This window comes from Oryctolagus cuniculus, chromosome 10, assembly GCF_051225735.1.
Source record: "Oryctolagus cuniculus isolate XC-2025 breed Fujian yellow rabbit chromosome 10, ASM5122573v1, whole genome shotgun sequence".
In the NCBI taxonomy this organism is placed as follows: Eukaryota; Metazoa; Chordata; class Mammalia; order Lagomorpha; family Leporidae; genus Oryctolagus; species Oryctolagus cuniculus.
This window is the reverse complement of record NC_142876.1, coordinates 78,665,471-78,689,523: the sequence shown is the minus strand read 5'-3', so window position 1 is coordinate 78,689,523 and position 24,053 is coordinate 78,665,471. Positions and strand designations below refer to the sequence as shown.

The 24,053-nt window shown below is 46.2% G+C and overlaps 1 long non-coding RNA gene across 4 annotated transcripts in view; it reads right to left on the bottom strand.

Annotated features, from left to right (window-relative positions):
- LOC149124300 (uncharacterized) overlaps positions 1-24,053 on the bottom strand; it is a 119,624-nt gene that overhangs the window by 26,869 nt on the left and 68,702 nt on the right. Inside the window, exon 3 of one of the 4 annotated variants that reach the window (XR_016214194.1) lies at positions 9,708-9,903. The exons of 2 other annotated variants lie outside the window; for them this stretch is intronic. This is a non-coding gene — a long non-coding RNA (uncharacterized LOC149124300). Of the gene's footprint in view, positions 1-9,707; positions 9,904-16,779; positions 17,039-24,053 lie in introns of those variants that run through there. One more of the 4 variants, XR_016214193.1, reaches the window with a different exon arrangement.

The window sequence follows — 24,053 nt, the reverse complement described above, 5'->3', positions numbered from 1 at the left end:
CCCCCGGCACAAACAGAGGTGCTTGCTCCCAATAGCTGAAGGCTTGAGTGTGGTTCTCCTCCCTGAAGGCTGCAGCCACAGCACTGGGGTATGCTGAGCAGAGGGCCTGGCTGTGTGAGCCCTCTAGAGTTGGGGGGTGGGGTGGGCAGCAGTGCCTCACCTGGCCAGGGTCAGGATCAGCTCTTGGAAGGAAGGTCAGGGTTACAGGAGGCAGGGATCCCCTACAGAGAAGCATGGCAGGTGCCCACCTCAACACCACAGACTTTCGTTTACAAAACGCACAAGCCCAGATAAGCAAAACCAAACCAATAAGCAAACAAATGGAATTTCTCAGGTACTTAGGGCAGCCAAAATTCCTTCTTTTTGGTAACTGTTTCAGTCCATTTGGATGGTAACCAAGTATGACAAACTTGGTAGTTTCTAAAGAACACAAAGGTAAGTTCTCAGTGTTTTGGTAGCTGGCAAGGCCAAGATCAAGCTGCTGACTGATTTGGTATTTGTGGAGAACCTGCTGCCTGATTCCCACGGGGCACCCTCTTGCTGTGTCCTCACATGGTGGCAAGAGGGCGCCAGGGCTCTAGGCACTAATCTCAGTCATAGAAGCCCCATCCTCAGGACCTGCCCACCCCCTAGAGGTCCCCCCTATCTACCAGTGTCCCCTGAGGGGCTAGGATCTCAACAAGACTTGTGGGGAGACACCAACACTCAGAGCACAGCCCTAAGCCAGTTTTCTCTGATTGGTATTGGAAAACGCCCTAGCTGATAGACTCACGTTATCAAAAAAAGAAACAGTGGAAGTGAGAGGAAGTCGGCATCCCCACTGAGAGGAACGTGAGAAGTCGGAGGTTTGGTTTTGTCTCTGTTTTAAAATGTGGGTTTCAGTATTACTCAGGCACTGTGGGGCCAACAGATGACAACATAACTGCCATTGAAACAACAGTTTGTTACTCACAGCTCCCAGAAGGAGGGGTACACAAGCCACAGAGGGCTGCATGGGGAGCCCCAGAGTCAACAGAAAGCAGAGGGGGAGAGGAGAGTGTGGTGAGAGCCTTTGCTGTGGCTTCTGTGGCAAGGTAGGCAGGCTTAGGATGGGCTGGTTTGAACACTCCCAGCAGGCTCTGTGGCTTGAGGCTCACTCAGTCGCCTAGAACCTGGCCTGGGGTGATTAGAGCAGGTGAGTAGAGACCAGGAGTGCTAGAGCCCCATACAACAGGTGGTTGTGGGGTATGGGTTTGGGAGTAGTTGGCTTGCATTGGGAAGGTATGTTTCCAAGTGAGCTGTTTGCTATCTCTAGGAATTAGCTAGTTCAGGGAGGGGCGGTTCCTTCCCAGTCAAAAACACAGAGAGTAAGAAAGCACAGTGAATGTACTCCCTCACTGAATGCAGCTACGTGGCCCAGAGAAGCTGCGTGGATCAGCCCTTTGCGGACTCAGAAGAGGGAGGGGGCCGGCGCCGCGCCTCACTAGGCTAATCCTCCGCCTAGCGGCGCCGGCACCCCGGGTTCTAGTCCCGGTTGGGGCGCCCGATTCTGTCCCGGTTGCCCCTCTTCCAGGCCAGCTCTCTGCTGTGGCCAGGGAGTGCAGTGGAGGATGGCCCAGGTGCTTAGGCCCTGCACCCCATGGGAGACCAGGAAAAGCACCTGGCTCCTGGCTCCTGCCATCGGATCAGTGCGGTGCGCTGGCCGCAGCGCGCCGGCCGCGGCGGCCATTGGAGGGTGAACCAACGGCAAAGGAAGACCTTTCTCTCTGTCTCTCTCTCTCACTGTCCACTCTGCCTGTTAAAAAAAAATAAAAAAAAAAATAAAATAAAATTAAAAAATAATAAAAAAAAAGAAGAGGGAGGGGGTGGGAAGACCACTGGTGCTCCACCTTTTCTCCTCCTTCTGGTACCCACAGGCCTGAGTGCAACACAACCTGGGAATGAGCAACAGTGGACACAGTGCACACAGGGGGCCTCTGGTTCTGGCTTGAGGAGACTAAGGGGATAGGTAACTACTCGGTTTTCCTTTGTCTTTTCTTTGCCTTTGTTCCATTCTCTCGCTCTCCTGCCCAAGTGGTCCTGAGGTGCACTTGGCAGAAGTGTCAGAGGTGACAATGGGAGGTCACAGGGCTAAATCCTTGAGGAAGGCAACCTACCTCTCTGATGGGAGGAGCTGTGATCTCCAGAGGGGAAGGGCATTCCTGTGGCTGTTTAACTCTGAGCACAGCTGTGGACGTGTGTGTAGCAGAATGGGGGAAAATAAAGCCCTTGGGTTTGCCCAAATGAGCGAAAAGAAAAGAGAAACTCAGGAGCTGACAAGTGTCAAGGACCTCCAGGAGAGAGAAGAGAATGTTTCTTACAAGCTCCTGGGCTCTCCCTTGAGCTGCTCATACATGGCTGTGAGCCTTAACAATACACACAGACCTCAGAGTGAAATGATGGACTAGATTATCACCTGAGCAGGGCCCAGGTGATGGGTGCTGGGGACAGACCTGAATGGCACTGTTGGAGAACTGAACTGATGTGCAACCACAGCCCACAGAAAAGAGGCTGGGAACAGGTGGAAACCCAGTGAGGTTGATTACCTGCTGAAGCAAAAACATCAATGCCATTCACAGGATTCAAGCAAGACCCAGAGTCTCCCAACGCAATGCTTAAAATGTCTAGGATACAAATGGAAATTACTCAGCATATGAATTACCCAGAAGCACTCAAGGCACACAGGAAAAGACACCGATGTGATGAGTTAACACAGAAGAGGAAATTATTTGACAAAGAGTTTAAAACAATTACTGAAGTACGCTCCACTAAGAAATCTTGAACACTTCTTAAAATAAATGGAACAAAAGAAATGGACAATATCAAAAATGAAAGAACTTTTAGAATTGAAAAATACAATAACTGAAATTTAAAAAAAGGCACTGACTGAATGGGCTTATCAGCCAAACCAAGACGACACAGGCAGGATTCGGTGAACTTGAAGAACGATCGATAGAAACTACACAGTGAGAGCAACAGAGAGAAAAATCAGCAGAGCTCAGGGGATATGTAGGACAATACCAAATGGCTTAACATTCCTTTATATAAGTTTGGGAACAAAGCAAAAAATACAACATACAAAACACAACTCATATTTCAAAAAATGATGGGAAAACTTCCAAAATTTGGTAACAGGAACACACCTGCAGGGTCAAGGAATTCAACAAACCCCAAATAATATGAACCTAAAGGAACCTGTGCCAGGCATACCACAATAAAAATGGAAACGTGGACAGGCTTAGTGGCTAAGATGGCCTGTTAGGGTGCCCGTGCCCCACGTTGTAGCGCCTCAGTTTGATGCCTGACTCCAGCTCCTGACTCCAGCTTCCTGCTAATGCAGACTCTGGGAGGCAGCGGTGATGGATCCAGTGATTGTGTTCCTGTCACCCACATGGGAGACCCTAGACTGTGTTTCCAGCCTTTGATTTTGGCCCCCTGGCCACTGTGGGCACTGGGGGAGTGAACTATCAGATGAGCGCTCCTTCTCTCCATCCGTCTGTCTGTCTGTCTCTCAAGTAAATTAAAAAAAAAAAAAAAAAACCTGGTGAGCAGCCAGAGGACAATGGCACATTGCTTATTGATGAACAACCATGGAAGTGACTGCAGATTACTCCAAGAAGCAATGGAGTCCAGAATGAAGCACAGCACAACACGCTCAGTGCAAGCAGAGAGCAAATGTCAGGCCAGAATTCTATTCCCAGGAGAGTCTCCTTCGGGAGGGAGGTGAAATGAGGACATTCTCGGATGAATGGAAATACAGAGAGCTCTCGCCAGCAGACCTTCTCTGAAAGAATTTCCAAGGAAGTCCTTCAGGCTGAGGGAAATGATACCAGAAAGAAACTTGGAACACTGGGACGAGGAAAGAGAAACGGAAATGGTAAATTTCAGGGCAAACAGACCGTTCTCTTAGTGAGCTTCCTGAAGTATAATTGATGGTTGAAAGCAAAAGCTATAAATTGTCTCATGGAATGTTCACTGGACACAGATGTAGTACATAAAACAACTACAGCAAAAAACCTAGGTATGGGTAAGTTTTATGTATTCAGTTTGAAATGTTAGAATATTGGAGAATGAAAAGTAAAATGTTATCTACATTATAATGCCTACCACCAAACACCAAAACTACTATACAGAGTGTCATGATAGTAGAATGCATACATACCAAGTATACTCTCAGACCACAATGGAATTAAACTGGAACTCAATAACTATATGTTAAATACAAAATCCTGAAATGTTTGGAGAAAAACAGAAAAGGTAAAAGAAAGTGGAATGTTACAAATATGTTCAAATAACCCACCAGAAAGGCAAAGCAAGACAGTAAAACAGAGGAAACAAATAGAAATCAAGGAAAGGATTAACTTATATACAAATATATATATATATATTTAATTATTTATTTTATTTATTTGAAAGGCCAAATGAGAGAGAGAGAGAGAGGCCATCCATTGGTTCACTCCCCAAATGGCTGTAATGGTCAGGGTTGGGTCAGGCTGAAGCCAAGAGCATGGAACTCCATCTGTGTCTCCCATGTGGCTGGCAGTAATCTGCAGTCCATGTGGCTCTACTACTGCTTTCCCAGCTATACTGGCAGAGAGCTGGATTGGAAGTGGAGCAGCTGGGACTCAAATTGACACTCATGGTAGGCTGGCATTGCAGGCAGTGTCTTAATTCACTGTGCCACAGCACCAGCCCCTAAATTCAAACATATTACTAAGTACATTGAAATGTAAATTAGCTAAACATATCAACTGAAAGATAAAGATTACCAGGATGGATAATTCTATTTACAAATTCTATTTACATAATTCATCTCAAATATAATGATACAAATAAACGAAAAGCAAAAAGAATAAAAATTATACCATGCAAAAATGAATGAAACATAGGTAGAAGTGACTGCATTCATGCTAAAGTAAATGTTAGGGCAAAGAAAATTATATGATTATAAAAGGATTAATACAGCAAGGAGAAAAAAATTCCTAAAAGTTTATATACCTAACAACAGAATGTTAAACCAAAAACTGACAGAATTAAAAATAAAAAGAGGTACAACCCTCAATCATAATGAGAGAATCCAACATTCTTCCCTTACCATTTGTTAGAACTGATAAATAGAAAATCAGTAAGGATATAAAGGGACATAACAACAGAATAAAACAAGTGACTCTAAGCAATATTACATAGCATTCCACCCAGCAAGAGCAAAATGCATACCATTTCCCAGTGCATGTGAGTCTCCAAGACAGCTGCATCCTGGGTAAGGAAACAAACCTTAAAAATTTGAAAGCACTGAGATGACACAAAGTATGTTCTCTGGCCATAATGGAATTAAATAGAAGTCAAGGAGAAAAAGATAGAAAAATCTCCAGCCACTTGGAAAGAAACAATGCACTGTTTATTCATCAATATGTCAAAGAGGAAGTGTCAAGAGAAATTATGAAATACTATGAATGAAAATGAAAATACAGCATATCAAAACTGTCAGCTACAGGTAAAGCTGTGTTTGGAGGGAGGCAAATCTTGGCATTAAAATGCTTATATTAGAAAAGAAAAATCTTAGATAGGTAATTTAAGCTTCTACTTTAACAATTTAAAAAATAAGAACAAACAAAAGAAACTCAAATCAAGCAATAGAAAGGATATGTTGAAAATAGAAAGTCAATGAAATAAAAATAAACTTTAAAAAAATCAATAAAATTTATAAATGTATGAAAAGACTGATAAAGAAAAAAAGAGAGATAATACTCACTACCAATCTCAGGAATGATACAGAAGATGTCACTTTTGGTGATAAAAATGAATACATATGAAGTAGAAAGTGTGAACAGTACTGTAACTGTTAAAGAAATTGAATTCCTAACATACAATTTCCAAAAGAAGACACCTATAGTTCCAGACAGCTTCACTGAAAAAGCCTACCTACCATTTAATGATAAAATAAAGACAACTGAATGCAATCTTTTCCAGAAAACAGAAGAGGAGACAACTATTTCTAACTCATTTACTTTGACGCGCCAAAACCAAAGACAGAACAAGAAAACTGCTGACCAATATTCCTCATGGGCATAGTTGCAAAAATCCTTACCAGAGTTTTAGCAGCCTAAATCTAACAATGCGGCTGGCACTGTGGTGCAGCAGGTTAAGCTGCTGCCTGTGATGCTGACATCCATATGAGTTCGAGTTTGAGAACTGGCTGCTCCGTTTCTGATCCAGTTCCTGCGAATGTGCCTGGGAGTGCAGGGGAAGATGGCCCAAGTACTACCTGTGTCCCAGCCTCCCACAGGAGAGACCTGGATGGAGTCGTAGGCTCCTGGCTTTGGCCTGGAACTTATTAAAGAAATTAAATACATCCATTTTTTTAAATAACTACACCACTATTCACATTTCCTACTTTATATTATTTTTTTCACTCCAAAGTGACAGTGCCTGATGCATTTCTGAAATGGTTATGGCATTTAGGGAGTGAACCAGTGGATGGAAGATCTCTTTACCTCCCTCCCTCTCTCCTTCTACCTTTCAAGTAAATAAAGCTTTTAAAAAAATCTAGCAATGTATAAAAAGGTTAATAAATCACAACCAAGCAGGCTTTATAATGGGTTATGCCAGGTTAGTTCAATATTTACGAGTCAATCAATGTAATATTAGTAGTCAAAATGAAAAAGGTCATATGATCATGGCATTTAATACAATAAAAATTCATTTAATACAATACAAAATTCAATATTGGTTTATGATTTAAAAAACTTCTCAAGGGCCAGTGTTGTGGCATAGCAGGTCAGGTAAAGCTGCTGCCTATGACGTCAGCATCCCATATGGGCACGAGTTCATGCCTCAGCTGTTCCATTTTTTTTCTTCTAAAGATCATTTTTTTAAAGGTTTATTTATTTATTTGAAGTCAGAGTTACACAGAGAGAGGAGAGGTAGAGAGAGAGAGAGAGAGAGAGAGATCTGGATTCCATCCGTTGGTTCACTCCCCAATTGGCTGCAATGGCTGGAGCTGTGCCGATCCGAAGCCAGGAGCCAGGAGCTTCTTCCGGGTCTCCCACGTGGGTGCAGGGGCCCAAGGACTTGGGCCATTTTCTACTGCTATCCCAGGCCATAGCAGAGAGCTGGATTGGAAGTGGAGCAGGCGGGTCTCAAACTGGCGCCCATATGGGATGCCAGCGCTTTAGGCCAGGGTGTTAACCTGCTGAACCACAGCGCCGGCCCCAATCCACTTTTTTTTTTTTTAAAGATTTATTTATTTGTAAGACAGAGTTACACAGAGAGAGAAGGAGAGACAGAGAGAGATAGAGAAGTCTTCCATCGGCTGGTTCAGTCCTCAGTTGGCCACAACAGCTGGAGCTGTGCCGATCCGAAGCAGGAGCTTCTTATGCATCTCCCACGCAGGTGCAGGTCCCAGGCCAGAGCAGAGAGCTGGATCGGAAGGGGAGCAGCTGAAACTTGAACCGGAGCCCATATGGGATGCTGGCACCGCAGGCCGTGGCTTTACCCACAGCGACAGCCCCGGCTACTCTACTTTGATCCATCTCCCTGCTAATGTGCCTGGGAAAGCAGCAGAAGACGGCCAAGTGCTTGGGCCCCTGTGCCCATGAGGGAGACTCAGAAGAAGCTCCTGGCTCCTGGCTTCAGTCTGGCCCAGCCCTTGCCATTGCGGTCGTTTGGGGAGTGAATCAGCCAATGGAAGATTCTCTCTCTCTCTAACTCTGCTTTTAAAAATAAATAAAAAATTAAAAATTAAACAAATAAACCTATCAGCAAACTATGAAAAAGAACTTTTGTCAATCTGATAACGGGCATCTTTGACAAATCAACAGGAAACATCATACCTAATAATCAAAGACTTAAGGCTTTCCTCCTACGAATAGGAGCAAGGCCTCCTTCTTCTATCTCCATTCCTATTTGACACTATGCTAGAACTACTTACAAGTGTAATTCGGCAAGAAAAAGAAATAAAATACATCTAGATTGCAAAAGAAATAGTAAAATTGTTCCTGTTCACAGATAAAATGATTGTCTACATGGAAAATTCCAGCAAACACACCCATGAGCCCTCCAAGAACAAGCTGAATAGGTAGAGGCTGGATGCTGAAAACTATAAAGTGCTGATGAAAGAAATAAAATAAGACATAAATAAATGGAAATACTATACTCATAAATAAATAAATGGAAAGAAATACTATACTCATAAATTGGGAGATAATACAGCAAAGATGTGAGTTCTTCCCAAATTCATGTACAGATTTAGCAAAAACCTAATCAAAATGTCAACAGGATTTTTTTTGTAGATAGAAATAAGTTTATTTTAAATATTTAGAGAAAAGGCAAGAAATACTAAAATAGGATGATTTTTCAAAAGGAATAGGGTTGGAAGAATAAGATTTTTATTTATTTTATGTCTTCTATAAAGCTATGGTAATAAACATGGCATGCTATTGGCAACAAGATAAATCTATAGATCAATGGAAAAACTAGATAGCAGAAATGGATCTACCAAATATGGAGAACTTATCTTATTTTAATTGAAGTATAATTCACATATAGCAAAGTATACAGACTTGAAGTGTGTAAATTGATGAGTTTGGACAAATGCACATACCCATGCCACCCACTGTAAACAATGTTCCCATTTCCATTATTCCAGAAATTTGCCTGCCAGTAAGAGCCTATATTTGTTATTTTACCAGCTGAATTTTTGATTAAAGGCCAGAGGCAATTAATGAAGAATCCAGTCCTTGCTGTCAATCATGTTGCAGGGGCAGGCATTTTGCTGCTGCCGGGGTGCTCCCATGTGAGAGTGCCTGGGTGCTACTCCCAGCTCATTCCAGTTCCTCATTCCAGCTTCCTGTTAACGCAGACCCTGGGGGGCAGCAGTGATGGCTCATGTGCCTGGATTCCTGCCACCCATATGTGAGACCTGGATGGAATTCCAGGTCCTGTTGTAGGTATCTTGGAATGAACCAGCAGATGGAAGATCTCTGTCCTTCTCTTTGTCCCTCTGCCTTCCAAATAAAGTAACATTAAAAAATATAATGAGGCTGAAGCATTTGGAAATCCATATGCAAGGAAAAAAACCACTGACCTAAATCTCATATCTTATGTCAAAATTAGCTCAAACTAAACAGTACATTTAAATGTAAAATATAATATTATAAAATTTTTAGGATTAAACATAGCGGAAAATTGTCATGAACCATAGCAGGAAAAAACTGATAAATTAGACTTCATCAGAAAATAATATTTGCTCTGGGAAAAATATTGTTAAAAGACTGAAAAGAGAAGCTACAAACCCAGAGAAAATATTTATAGATCACATGTCCAGTAGCAGACTTGTATCCAGAATATACTAAGAGCTCTCAACACTCCCCAGCAAAAGGGCAAACAACCTATTTTTTTAAAAAATGAGCAAAAGACTTGGACAGACACCTCTCCAGAGAGGGTGTATGGACAGCAAAGCAGTTCCCAGCCAGATGTCCACACTATTAGCCTCCAGGGAGAAGCAAACCAAAGCTGTGGTAAGATGCTTCACAGATCTACTGGAATGGCTGAAATAAGAAAACCACTCTGGAAAACAGCAAGGGGAAAGGCACATCTACCAGTTGGCTTAGCAATCCCACTCCTACGAATTAGCTAGATATTACACCATGAAAACGTATTCTTACCCCGAAAATCTGTCCAGGAATGACTGTAGAGTTTTATTTGTAATTGTCAAAAACTAAGGACAGCCAAATGCTCAACAACGGGTGAAAAACTCCCTAGACGGCATTCTGCTCAGCAGGACAGAGAACTGGAGTGTGGACACACACGGCTCCTTGGTTATGCTGAGTGGAAGGACCCAGTCTCACAAGGTTGCAGGCCGTATGACTGCATTTATAGGACCTCCTGGAAAAGAAAGCGTTGGTGTGGGTAACAGAGCAGTGGCTGCCAGCATTGGGGCTGTGAGAGGTGTGACTACAAAAGGATAACGATGGTTTATATCCTGTTCTGACAGAACAGTGCTGGTTACAGGGATCTATACACACATTACAAGTCATGGAATGCACTCACACAAAATGCCAGTTTTACTCTACTCATATATTCACTTTAGAAAGTAAATTTTAAGAAATTTAAAATAAAAGTTAATACCTGCCCTCCCTCCCCCCAAAAAAGATAGCCTCGCAGTTAAGATGCACACGTCCTGCACTTGAGTACCTGGGTTCAATGCCTGCCTCTGACTCCTGACTGCAGCTTCCTGCTCATGCAGACCCTGGGGTTCAACAGACTGGATTTCTGCCACTCGTGCGGGAGTCCTGGATTGAGTTTCCAGTGCCTGGCTTTGGCCTGCCCCAGCCCTGGCCTTTGTAGGTATTTGGGAATTGATGGGAGCACACTGTCTGCCTCTCTATCTCTCTAATAAAAAAAAAAAATGTTTAAGAGTTAAAATGTTTTCAGTGAGACAGCTGAGCATGAAAGGAAGCATACGTGTGTTCAGATGTGGTGTTTCAGAGGTAAAGTTGTCAAGGAAAAAATTAAATGAAAAAGAGAAAACATGATTTAAGCAGTGAGTCCCCGACTGCAGCCTCTGTAACAGTCATCTGGAGGACTGTTCACTGGTCACCGCCTTCTCCCAGCGCTCCCCACTGCCCCATCCGTGGGAACTTTGGCTGTCGTAGCAGAAGTAGCAGCGGGGAGGCCATCTCAGCCCATGGCGGCTGCATGCTTCGTGATGCACATGAAGACCTAACTGGCCTGGTTCCAGTAAAGCAAAGCAGACGCTCCTGGATTCAGTTAAGTCCTTAGGGCAGAATGTTCCTTCCCATAGTTTACATGTGCAGCGCGCACGGGCTTGTAAAACCAGACACATAAATAAGCCCTCCCCCCACCAGGCACCACAGCTTGTTTGTTCTAGTCATAGATTGAAACAGTTCTAGTGTCATTCTATGAGCTTCCCTAGGCAGGCATGGAAAGCAGGAACCCTACAAAGTAAGTCCTCAATGCAACACCAGCTCCAACTTCATGATGGAACATTGAGCTTGCATAGAAACAACCACATGTGGGATTTTAGATTCTGGAAAATAACATCAAAGACTCAACTTAAAAAGTCCCTTCTCTCTTCCTATGGCTGTAGTTTCATGTTAGCCTCACCTTATAATTTTGTTTTTAAAGTAACTTTGGGCAGGCACCACGGCTCAATAGGCTAATCCTGTGCCTGCGGAGCCAGCCCCAGGTTCTAGTCCCTGTCAGGGCGCCGGATTCTGTCCCGGTCGCTCCGATTCCAGTCCAGCTCTCTGCTGTGGCCCGGAAGTGCAGTGGAGGATGGCCCAAGTGCTTGGGCCCTGCACCCGCATGGGAGACCAGGAGAAGCACCTGGCTCCTGCCTTCGGATCAGCCCGGTGCGCCGGCCACAGCGGCCATTGGAGGGTGAACCAACGGAAAAGGAAGACCTTTCTCTCTCTCTCACCTGTCAAAATAAATAAATAAATAAATAAATAAAATGTAACTTTGAAGGGGCCATATTGTATTGTTTATAGAACTTATTTATTTTTATTTGAAAGCAGAGTGACAGATACACACACACATGAGAGAGAGAGAAAGAGAGAGAGAGAGAGAGAGATCTTTCATCTGCTAATTCACTCCTCAAATGACAACAAAAGTTGGGGCTGGGCCAAGTCAAAGCCAGAAGCCAGGAACTTCATCCAGGTCTCCCAAGGGTGGCAGGGACCCAAGTATTTGAGCCAGCACCTGCTGTCTCCCAGGGTGTGCATCAGCAGGTAGTGGGATCAGAATTGGGGTTGGGACTGGACCCCAGGCCCTCTGATACTGGACCTGTGTATCCCATGTGGTGGCTTCCCCTGCTGTGCTACAATACTTACTCCATGGATTTTTGCAAAAAAGGAGAAGGAAAATGAAACAAACTCCTAGCTTGTTTATTGTTTCATTATCTCCAGAACATTCTAATTACTCTAAGTTTGAGGATGACGCAAATTAAGCTGCTAACTTGTCAACATTGTAGGAAGAGTGGAAAGTGAACCAGAGCTGGCGTGTTGACTCCAGTGGCCCCAGTTTCATGAATGTAGGACTCAGAAGTGCCACACAGCAGAACAGTAGCTGTTTTCTCTAGTACATAAGCCCCAGCTGAAGCTAACAATGCCGACCCAAAGGCACAGGCTGACCTTTGACAGCGATGGCCTCTTCCACCTTCTTCCACTTTGACCTGGGGATTACAAATGTCCAGGTTTCCACAGCTTCAAGCTCATTTTCAGTGGGTCCTTCTGGGGGCCAGCAGCTGGGTGCAGCGGGTTGAGCCACCAGCAATCCATATTGGAGCATGATTTTGAATCCTGGCTGCTCCACTTCTGATCCAGCTCTCTGCTAATGCACCTGGGAAAGCAGCAGGTGATGGCCCAACTACCTGGGTAGGATGGAGCTCCTGGCTTCAGCTTAGTCCAGATCTGGCTGTTGCTATCATTTGGGGAGTGAACCAGCAGATACAAGCTTGCTCTCTCACTGGCTCGCTCTCTCTGTAGCTTCAACTTCCAAATAAGTAAATCATTTTAAAAATAAAAATAAAAAGGGCCTCTCTTCATAGGAAGAAGAGAGAGTTTCCTTTGTTTTGACCTTTCAGCAGGGGAAGTGGGTTTGGCTCAGCAAGGGGCAGGCAGGATGCAGACAGGAAGGGTGGGGTCACCAGTTTGTCCTCCTGTGGCCTTGCCAACCTAGAGAGCAGGGAAACCCAAGCTAGCAGGTCTGTTACTAAGAACCATATTCAAAAGCACAAAACAAATATAGCCACTCTGGAAAAAGTTACTTTATGAAACTTTCCATACAACCCAGCAATTGCATTCCTCAGTAATTACCCAATGAGTTGAAAACTTACATCCTCATAAAAAAAACATGCACACCAATGATTACAGCAGTTTTTATTAAAAATGGTTGAAATGTCCTTCAATAAGTGAATGGATAAACAATCACAGCACATTCATTTAGTGGAATATTATTCAGTGATGAAAAGAAATGAGCTATCAAAGTCCCAGGAGGCATGGAAGAAGCTTAAACACGTATACCACATTCAAGAAGCTGATCGGAAAGGCTGCAGACCAGATGATCCTAGTATATGACATTCTGGAAAAGGCAAAGCTGCAGATGCAGTAGAAAGATCAGTGATGACCAGGGGTTAGGGAAGTGGGAGGGATGAATAGGTGGAGCACGGTGGATTTTTAAGGCAGTGAAACTGTTCTGTATGATTCAACCATGGTGAATGTAGGACATTATGCGTTTGCCAAAACCCACAGAATTCACAACACCAAGAGTGAACCCTAATATCAACTATGCACTTCAGCCCTTAATAATGTATCAATAACAGTCTCATCAGTTTTAAGAAGGGCTCTACAAGATGCTACTGGGTGTGTGTACGCATGAGCATGAAATGGCATATGGGAACTCTCTGTGTTTTTCACTTAATACTTCTGCAAACCTAAAACTGCTCAGCATAATATAAGCTTATTAATTAGAAACACACACACACTAGCAATGTCAAGAGCCTCTTGCCCTGGCTAGGGTTGGTTGCTCATACTCCTTAAGGTTCCTGGGCCCCATTGCAACATTTTGTTGACTTGGCATAGTTTTCATGGTGGCTTGCAGCCCTGAGTTTTCTGAACTCCAAAGGAGCCTGGCTTCCTGGGTTGCTTGTTCCTACCTGCTGCCTTCAAAACCAGCCGTGGCAGCAGACCAACTCTGCCCATGTCCAGCATGTTTCCAACTTCCTTTGTAGGTTTCCCCACCATACCTTCAGCCTTGGTGTCTCTAAGTGCTAACCTCGCCACCCTAAAATGGGGGTAATGATACAATGTCTTTACACCTGTTCTTAAGCATCCCATAGTTACTGAGTTCCTACCCTGAGCTGGGCATTCTTCCAGGTGTTGAGGATAGAAGGAAGACAAAAATCCCTGCCGCTGTAGGCTTCCACAGAAGCCTTAAGATAGTGTTTGGCCCATAGTAGGTGCTTAATAAATACCAGCAACCACAGCAGCGAGCCCAATGCTTCCGCTGGGACAGAGCTATAATTCAAGGCTTGGCAGGAAACATCTGTGCAAACCACCAATGCCATGTCCAGGCGAGCTGCAGTGACTCCACAGCCCAGCAGATGGCAGCAGCTGCAGACACATCCCACCTTGGCCCTGCACGCGGGGAGAGGAGGAGGGCTGGGCTGATGAATGTGAGGCTCAGACTCTTATCCTCTGGATCACAACAAAAGCCTGTTCTTTGCAGAAGTGTCTGGTGAAAACAGGGCTCCTTATCTTATCACGTCATCTCTCTCCCTTTGTCCTCTCAAAGGCAGCCACTTAACCCCCTGGAGCAGAGAGACAAATCCTTCTGCAGCCCTGCCAGCCACACCTGAGGTTTTTAAGAGTTGAATTTTGCAGCCGAGAACCTGAGAACTCACTGGGTCCAGAGGATTGCACAAAGTCCGCAGGGGCCAAGATCAACGTTCAAACAGGGGGAAGGAGGACAGCAGTCTGGAAGGCTGGGGACACCTCTCCCAGATCTGGGCCTGAATGTGACTCTTTCCAAGCACAATGGTGTTCCCCAGAACTTTCTTTTTTTTTTTTTATTTTTATTTTTATTTTTTTTTTTTGACAGGCAGAGTGGACAGTGAGAGAGAGAGACAGAGAGAAAGGTCTTCCTTTGCCGTTGGTTCACCCTCCAATGGCTGCCGCGGCCAGCGCGCTGCGACCGGCGCACCGCGCTGATCCGATGGCAGGAGCCAGGAGCCAGGTGCTTTTCCTGGTCTCCCATGGGGTGCAGGGCCCAAGCACCTGGGCCATCCTCCACTGCACTCCCTGGCCACAGCAGAGGGCTGGCCTGGAAGAGGGGCAACCGGGACAGAATCCGGCTCCCCGACCGGGACTAGAACCCGGTGTGCCGGCGCCGCTAGGCGGAGGATTAGCCTAGTGAGCCGCGGCGCCGGCCCCCCAGAACTTTCTGAAACTGAACCCTAACATGTAGAAGCAGAACTCAGCCTCTTAGCTATCTCCTTTAGCCTAAGGTGCCCTTGCCTGGCCTTTATCAAAGGAATTCACTGACACAGCTGACAGAGCTGGCCCTACAAGGTTCTAATCACCAGACTCAAGGAGTCATTTGCTTCTCCTAGATATCTCCCCTAGATAAGAGCCTTGATGGGGTGCTTTGTGTAGGGGAATTTCAGGTCCTGGGCAGAATGTAGCTGCCACCTTCATGTAACCCCCAGACCACCTGGAGCCCAACTGGCCACCATAAATTCCCTTCAGAGCACGGCATCACTGACCAATCAAAGCAAGGACATGGGTACCGCTGACCAACCAGAACCTTCACACCTAACTCCTCTGGGAGTCCAGGGACTAAGCAACAGCTGTCCAGCTCTGCACTTCCCAATAAACACCTACTTTCTTCCACCACCCCGCCGTCAGTGATTGGTGAGCAGGCCCAGTTTGGGATTTCTACAGCAACACCTGCAACTAGTTTGGGGTGTTGTTCGGCAACATTTCCAGCCTACTGGATTTGGCCTGAGCCCTCTAGGCTGTAAATTACAAGCCTTCTAGGAAGCCCAGAGAGGAGTGGTAACTTGCCCAAGGCCACACAGTGAGTTGGGTAGAGCCCAGGGCCCAAAGTTGTAACCCATTGTTAGGTAGGAAGTCAGTTATGAGCTTATGTGTGAGTCATTAAGTTGTATGTGTGCGTGTGTAAGAAAATCAAACTGCAACAAGTATGATCACTGCTTATCTAAAGCTACTAGCACCGCCACCAGGAGCTGCAAACATGGAGCATTTACCAGGTGCTGCGCATGGGACTGTGGATTCACAGTCCTGTGGATTCACTCATTGGCTCCTCCTAGCCTCAGCCCAGGCAGGAGTGATCAAGCCCCCAGCACGACATTGGAGTTCATGTGGAAGCGATTGCACTGTGCAGGTCGGCTCACTGAGTCACTGGGCTGCGTGTGGCGGGACTGCAATCCTTCCCCTTGCTTCAAGAAGGAAGTGATCAAAGGAGGACTCTGAACACCAGCACCACCCAGAGAAAAGGGCCTTGGCCAGGACAACCGTGGGAGGCAGGGTCAGAAGCTGGCTCTAGTCTCCTGGCAGGACTGGCCCCACAGAGTCCCTGGGGAGCCAGCTGCAGTGCCCAGTGGAAGAGTGGTGACACCTGCTGGTTCTGCCAGGTCACCAAGGGGACAGTGTGTGGACTTGGAGCAGGAGGGCTGGATGGCCAGATCCGTTCCCTTCTTGACTCTCTCTAAGCTGCTCCGAAGGTCCTCCTACCTCATATTCAAGACACACACTATCTCCTGCTTTTCTCACGTTTCCTAGCTTGCCAGAACCCTCAGCAAATGTAAAGAACACGGGCATAATGCTGTGTCTGGGCTATCATTTCCCAGGACTTACAAGTTTAATGTTAAGGTCTCTTAACCTCCAAGCCTCAGTCTTCTCATCTGCACAATGGGGATTACAGTTCTGACTCTCCAGGTTGTGGTGCTTGTGAACTTCAGACAGAACACTGTGCAGTGCCTGGTATGATGTTAATCGTGTCACTTACTGCAATGCTTCCGCAGGATGCAGTCGCACACCTTGTCATTCCCAAAACGACAACCATGGAGTTTTGCCAATGATTCAGAAACCAGTGAAGAAAATGAGTTCATACACACACAAAGTGTAACCGGAAATTAATGTCCTAAGTGTTTCCCCACCAGGGTCAGGTCTGCATTGGAACAAGATTTATTTTTTAAAGATTTATTTATCCATTTGAAAGAGTTACACAGAGAGAAAAGAAGAGGCAGAAAGGGAGAGAGAGAGGTCTTCCATTCGCTGGTTCACTCCCCAACTGGCCGCAACAGCCGGAGCTGTGCTGATCTGGAGCCAGGAGCCAGGAGCCTCTTCCGGGTCTTCCACACGGGCACGGCAGAGATCTGGATCAGAAGTGGAGCAGCCAGGTCTCAAACTGGCTCCCACATGGGATGCTGGCACTGCAGATAGTGGCTTAACCCATTGTACCACAGTGCTGGTTCCTGGAACAAGATTTTTCATGGCTTTAGTTTAAAAGGTGAAGCAGCCTGTGGCTGCAAATGTGCATTAAGAAGTGGTATGGTCCTGATGCTGGGAGAGAGGAGGAAGCAGAACGTGAGATGCTGTCCTTTGGTGTCACTTCCTTCTCTTCTCCACCTTTTATACCTGCCTCCAATGATCAGACCTAGAAACACCTGGAGTCAGAGCCATGCCTTTCATCTTATCCATTTCCTTACGTGTTAAATGATGACATCATCATCCCTCTGTCCTGGGGTTACTACTGGGAGGACTGATGCCTGACCTCTACGAAGCACTTCAAAAGGGTCACTTGTACTAATCCTCTATTGGTCTTACTTCTCAGTTCCTACAACAGAGACTTGCGAAATAATACTATTCCTTCCATTCAAACATGCCTTGGAAGGTGCATGTGCCACATTTCCTGAAACCTTGCAGGCCTCTCAAATGTCATTCACATTTGGATTTGAGAGGAATTACACTTAATTTACATAGCAGTTCTCTTCCCCCTCAAACCACTTTGGGTGGTTCCAGTTACTTGCAGTCAGTTGTGGTCTGAGAATATTAAAGGGAGAATCCGCCGGCTCCGTGGCTCACTAGGCTAATCCTCCGCCTTGCGGCGCCAGCACACAGGGTTCTAGTCCCGGTCGGGGCGCCGGATTCTGTCCCGGTTGCCCCTCTTCCAGGCCAGCTCTCTGCTGTGGCCAGGGAGTGCAGTGGAGGATGGCCCAAGTGCTTGGGCCCTGCACCCCATGGGAGACCAGGATAAGTACCTGGCTCCTGCCATCAGATAGGCGCGGTGCGCCGGCCGCAGCACGCCGGTCCGCGGCGGCCATTGGAGGGTGAACCAACGGCAAAGGAAGACCTTTCTCTCTGTCTCTGTCTCTCTCACTGTCCACTCTGCCTGTCAAAAAAAAAAAACAAAAACAAAAACAAAAACAAAAAAAAAAAAAAACAAAAAACAACCAGGGAGAATCCAAGAAAACGGCAAGTCACCAAGTTTTCAGTTGTCCACCACGCTGAGCAGTGTGATGACATCTGCTGTCTCACGGTGGCCTGGCTGGGACATGGGTCATCCCCCTGCGTTGCTTGTGTTCAAGTCGCCCTTAACTGTTAACCTCTTACTGTGCCTAATTTGTAAATTAACCTTTATCATAGGTGGTATGCATAGGAGAAGGTACAGGATATAAAGGGTTTGGTACTGTGCAGTTTCAGGCTTCTGCTGGGGGTCTTGGAACAGACCCCATGCTTAATGGGGTCGGGCAGGGCACTGCTGTACTCTGCAGTTAGCATAAAGCAGCTGGATGTGCTAAGAAGGGCACAGGATGGGTGATGTAGAGCCTGCTGACCCTGGACTGTGTGGACAAGGTCAGACCTCTCTGAGACAGGGAATATTCAGTTCCTTTAAGGATCAAATGGTATCACGGTGTTAAAGTTTTTTATTTTATTTTTTCTTATTTTTGACAGGCAGAGTGGACAGTGAGAGAGAGAGACAGAGAGAAAGGTCTTCCTTTTGCCATTGGTTCACCCTCCAATGGCCGCCACGGCTGGCGCGCTGTGGCCGGCACATCGTGCTGATCCGAAGCCAGGAGCCAGGTGCTTTTCCTGGTCTCCCATGGGGTGCAGGACCCAAGGACTTGGGCTACCCTTCACTGCACTCCCGGGCCATAGCAGAGAGCTGGCCTGGAAGAGGGGCAACCGGGACAGAATCCAGCGCCCCGATCAGGACTAGAACCCAGTGTGCCGGCGCTGCAAGGTGGAAGATTAGCCTATTGAGCCACGGCGCCGGCCGGTGTTAAAGGTTTTTAAGAAGAAAGCTACAGGGGCTAGTGCTGTGGCACAGTGGGTTAAAGCCCCTGTCTGCAGCGCCGGCTTCCGACACCAGTTCTGTCCCAGCTGCTCCACTTCCAATCCAGCTCACTGCTCATGTGTCTGAGAAAGCAATGGAGGATGGCCCAAGTGTTTGGGCCCCTGCACTCAAGTGGGGGACCCAGAAGATGCTCCTGGCTCCTGGCTTCGGCCTGGCCCAGCTCCAGTCATTGTGGCCATTTGGGGAGTGAACCAGAGGATGGAAGACCTCTCTCTCTCTCTCTCTCTCTCTGTCTCTTTCTGTAATTGTACCTCTCAAATAAATAAAATAAGTCTTTAAAAAGAAAAAAAAGAAGAAAGCTATGATTACTACCACTGCCAGGTAGACTCCTAAGAAGGGGCGCCGTGGTTTCAATGACCACTGAGCTAATTACCTCCTCTCCCCGCCGGGACTGTTCTGCCTCCACACTCAACATCTTACACATCAGGAATCAGGAAACACTGGTGAGGCAGCTGGGCAGCTGGCACACAGGGCCCAGAGCTGGCCCATGGTGATGTCTCGGTTCAAGGATCAGAGCATGGAAGGGAACTCACACAGGCAGACACGTCTCTTGCTGAGAAGGGAAGGTGACAAGCGTCATTCTTTCTTGTTATACTGTACTCAGCCACCGTGGGGAGCAGTGTAGCCCTGGGGTCTTTCAAGGGAAGCAGGTCATTTCTTGTCTCTGCTTTCCATGTCTCTGCTTTCCATGTCTTGCATTCCATGTCTCTGCTTCACGTAGTGGGGTTGTCTAACATGTTGGGGAACTGTTAACATGCACTGCAGTTTTCTCACTCGTAGAATGGGGTGACGACATCCCACATCTGCTAGGGTGCAGGAAATGTGAAATGTGATGACACCTGTAATTGTCCAGCCGAGTGCCTGACACAGCGCATGTTACGTAAATGGCAGCTCTGAGACTAGGGCGGTCGTGAAAGCAGGAGGGACAGGAACATTTTGTTACAGCACCAAGGCTCAGGAGAGCTTATGTTAGGATCTGAGTTCTTGGGCAAGACATTTAGCCTCTGAGGATCCTCATCCACACATAACCTGGCCAGAATCTCCCGATGTGTGTCTGCAAAATATTCATCCCCTTAGGGGTCCCATGAAGAGCGTACATGGGCCATGAAGTGTGGGGAAAAGCTCACTATCATTCTTTCATGCATTCATTCCTATGCTCTCTCTCCTTCCAACGGAGGTGTGCTAGAGCTGGTTTGCACCACCTCAACAGAGCTGATGGTAACAACTTCAGAAATGTTATGAGCTCGCTTTCAAATACAGCCACTGTTAACAAGCTCTATAAACTGACAAGTAATATTAAAAACAAATATAATGGGGGGGGTGGTCTGTGCTGTGGGACAGTAGGTTAATCTGCCTGTGGTGCCAGCAACCCATATGGACTCTGGTTCTAATCCCAGATGTTCCTGTTCCAATCTAGCTCTCTGCTATGGCCTAGGAAAGCAGTGGAAGATGGCCCAAGCACTTGGGCCCCTGCACCCACGTAGGAGACCCAGAGGAAGATCCTGGCTCCTGGCTTCAGATAGGCTCAGCTCCAGCCATTGCGGCCATTTGGGGAGTGAACCAGCAGATGGAAGACCTTTCTCTCTGTCTCTCTATCTCACTGTAACTCTACCTCTCAAATAAATAAATAAAGTCTTTAAGAAAAAATATATAACAAAGACTGACAACATGTCCTTTCCTAAGTGTGTTCCTCTCTTTTGTGATGATCTATACTCCAGAGGTTCTCTGCATCTGCTGTACCTGCAGGGTGGTCAGACTCCAAATTCGATAAATCTATACATAGCAGGCTAATTTTTAAGTTGATCATTTTGTAAGTAGCCAAATGGCCCTTGGCAGACAAAAGGCTTCCCACCCTTGCTGCGTGATTCTGTGGCCCTTCCCTTCTGCCGTTTTCCCTAGAGGCTGCAAGTGCCGAGACGCTGAGTTGGGAGGCAGTAGCCGGAGGCTCTGGTCGGTGCTCCCTTCACCCAGCTGAGAAAAATGTTCCCTTTTGCAACTCCATCCTATTTCCAGACTTCTACCCTTGCCAAGGAATCTGCCTTATATTCTTCGCATTTGGGAAACATGTCCGCTGTGCAGGTCTTCTCCCATGAGCTTCCAGCTGCCTGAACACTACCTGCCTCCTGCCAATGTCTCTCTGCTCCTGAGAGTTTCCCTCAAACAGCACTGGTTCTGGAGATCTGAGTCCTGAAATTCCTTCCACTCCTGTAGAACGCTGCTGCTCGTCTCAAGGCATCTGGCTTAGTTGGTAATCGCATCTGTCTATTTGTACCTGAGGGGTGGTAGCTGAAGTATGCGCATGCAATTGTAGCAACTCTTCCCATCAAATCTACTTCCCCAGACCTTGCATCTGGGTTGGTTGGCCTTGCACTATATTCCCTGAGTCATGGAAGATGGGGGCCTTACCTCTCCCGCAAGGCTGCCTTATGACTGCCCCACCCAGGAGCAGTGGAGAGAGAGGAGTGGAGGAGGACTGCAAAAATGCAGCTGTCTGACACGGGAATCAGCTCACGAAGGCAGAGAAGCAGCCTTAGACTCGGCTCCCCCTTGGGAGAGGGGGCTTCCCAGACTATTTTGTTCCCCTTTACTGCATCAGCACGTCATCCTAGATGGCACGGGTTTTAGATTTTTATCTCGAGCCAGCTTTGTATGGAGAGATGTATGGGGAATTTAAGTAGTTCACACAGTGCAATATTCTGAGGGCTTCTTTGGAGGTTCTAGCAGAGGGGCACAGTTACTTGTATACCCTCCCCTTTCTTATTTGAGGGAGAGAAAGAGAGAGAGAGAATGAGGCTGACTGACGTAAGTCCTCATCTGCTCATTTACTCCCAAATGTGTGCCACAGACAGGTCAGGGCCAGGGAGAAGCCAGGAGCCAGAAATCAATCTACATTTTCCATGTGGGTGGCAGGGACTCAACTACTTGAGCCATCATGGCTGTCTCCCCGGGTGCATATGAACAGGAAGATGGAATCCAGGGTGGAGCTGGGACTTGAACCCGGGTACTTCGACATGGGTTGTGGGTGTCCCAAGCAGTGTCTTAGCCTCTGCAGCAAGCACCCGTCCCCACCGTTGACTGAAGGCTGGTCCTGCTCTCCTAGGGAAGGTCATTCTTTTCCACTCGCCTCCAGCTTCTGGAGGGATGCATGCAGGTCAGTCACACCCACCCTGGTGACCAGCAGGATGGTGATGTCACGGCCAGGTCTTCCTCACATCCCAGCATGGCATTTTGTATGTGTTAGTTTAAGCTACATGTTAAGGGCAGACTGCTGCATAAATGAGCAGTTTATACTCCAAGGGCAATCCTTTTGCTTTTGCTTAGAATGGATTCAGAAGTGTGAATTCAAAAAGCACTGATAATCTTTGCGAGAAGTCCAGAGTCTTAGGTAATTAACAAAATGAACACGAGAGATGTGCTTTTACTAGTAAAACTAGGGTTTTTAATTAATGTATTAGTGCTTTAAATGTATTCTCATTGGGTAAAAATTATTGTCTTTAAGATATCTGATCCCAAAAGTACAGGAAACAAAAGCACAACAAGACAAATGGGATTTCATCAAACTAAAGAGCTTCTACATAGCAGAAAGAATATTTGCAAGCTGTACATCTGACAAGAAATTAATATCCAGAATATATAAAGAACTCAAACCACTCAACAGCAAAAAAAAAAAAAAAAAACAAAAAACTCCCAAATAATCCAATTAAAAATGGGCAGTGGAGCTAAATAGACATTTCTCAAAGGAAGAGATACAAATGAACAACAGACACATGAAAAAAAAAATACTCACAGCCACTTATCATTAGGGAAATGCAAATCAAAACCACAGTGAGATATCACCTCACTCCAGTAAGACTGGCTATTATCAAAAAGACAACAGATAGCAGGTGTTGTCAAGAGCATAGAGCAAAGGGAACACCTGCACCCTGTTGGTGGGAATGTACATTAGTCCAGTCACTGGGGAAAACAGTGTGGAGGTTCCTCCAAACACTAGGAATAGAACAACCCTGTGACCCAGCAAGCCCACTCCTGGTGTGTATCTAAGAGAACTGAAATCCATCTGCCGTTGAGACATCTACACATCCATGTTCATTGCAGCACTGTTCACAAGAGCCAGGAAATAGAAACAACCTAAGTGTCCATCCACCAATGAATGGGTAAAGAACACTTGGCACATATACAATGGAATATTATTCAGCCATCAAAAAGATGAAACGTTGTCATCTGCAGCAACATGGATGGAACCATGCCAAGTAAAATCAGCCAAGCACAGAAAGAGAAACAGGACGTGATCCTACTCCTACATGGAGTCTAAAAACCAGTGATCTCATAGAAGTCAAAAATATAATGTGGTTATCAGAGACTGCAGAGAGAAGTGGGGATGGACAGATGGGAAGGGTTGTTTTATGGGTACTAGGTTATAGCTAGCCAGGAGTAAGGACTTCTGCAGTTCTGTTGTACAGTGTGGTTGTTGTGGGGTGGCTCCTGGCTGGGCTTGGTCTAGTTCCTTGTCTCTGTGTGAATTCAAGGAAGAGACACAGATAAAGGTGAGCAGAGGAGCAAGATTTATTTAAAGCAAAGGAAAAACACACAAACAAGGAATGAATATGGGCAAGCTCCAGAGACAATAAGCTTCAATCAACAAGATTGGGACGTCCTTTTATACTTTTAAGAGGTATAGGGGGTGGTGTCTGGGTGGGGCTTAATTGAATATTCAAAGAGGGTGGAATTTCTGGCAGGGCTTGAATATCATCCATTTCTGTGCCTTTTTATAGACATCTTAGAAGTGCTATGGTGCCCGGTGCATGATGGGAGTGGGAGTGTTGGGTATGGTAATTTTATTGTAATGATCTAAAGGTCATTGTGAGGACACAGCCTGCAGCCACGCTAAATAGTTTCTGTTGGCACTGGTTCTCAGTTTGCAACATAGGGGACTTACATTTTCTATTACACAGAAAGGGGGTATTTGGTGGTACACAGAGGGGGAGGTTTGGGTAGTGAACAGAAAGGGGGTTTGTATGGTACAGAACAGGCTGTGTTGAGGGCCAGTCCTGGTTGCCACACTGGCCAGTGGGAGCTGTCACTCCAGAGGCTATGCTGCCATATTGCAGGCTGTGCAGGCTGTGGTGGGCTCT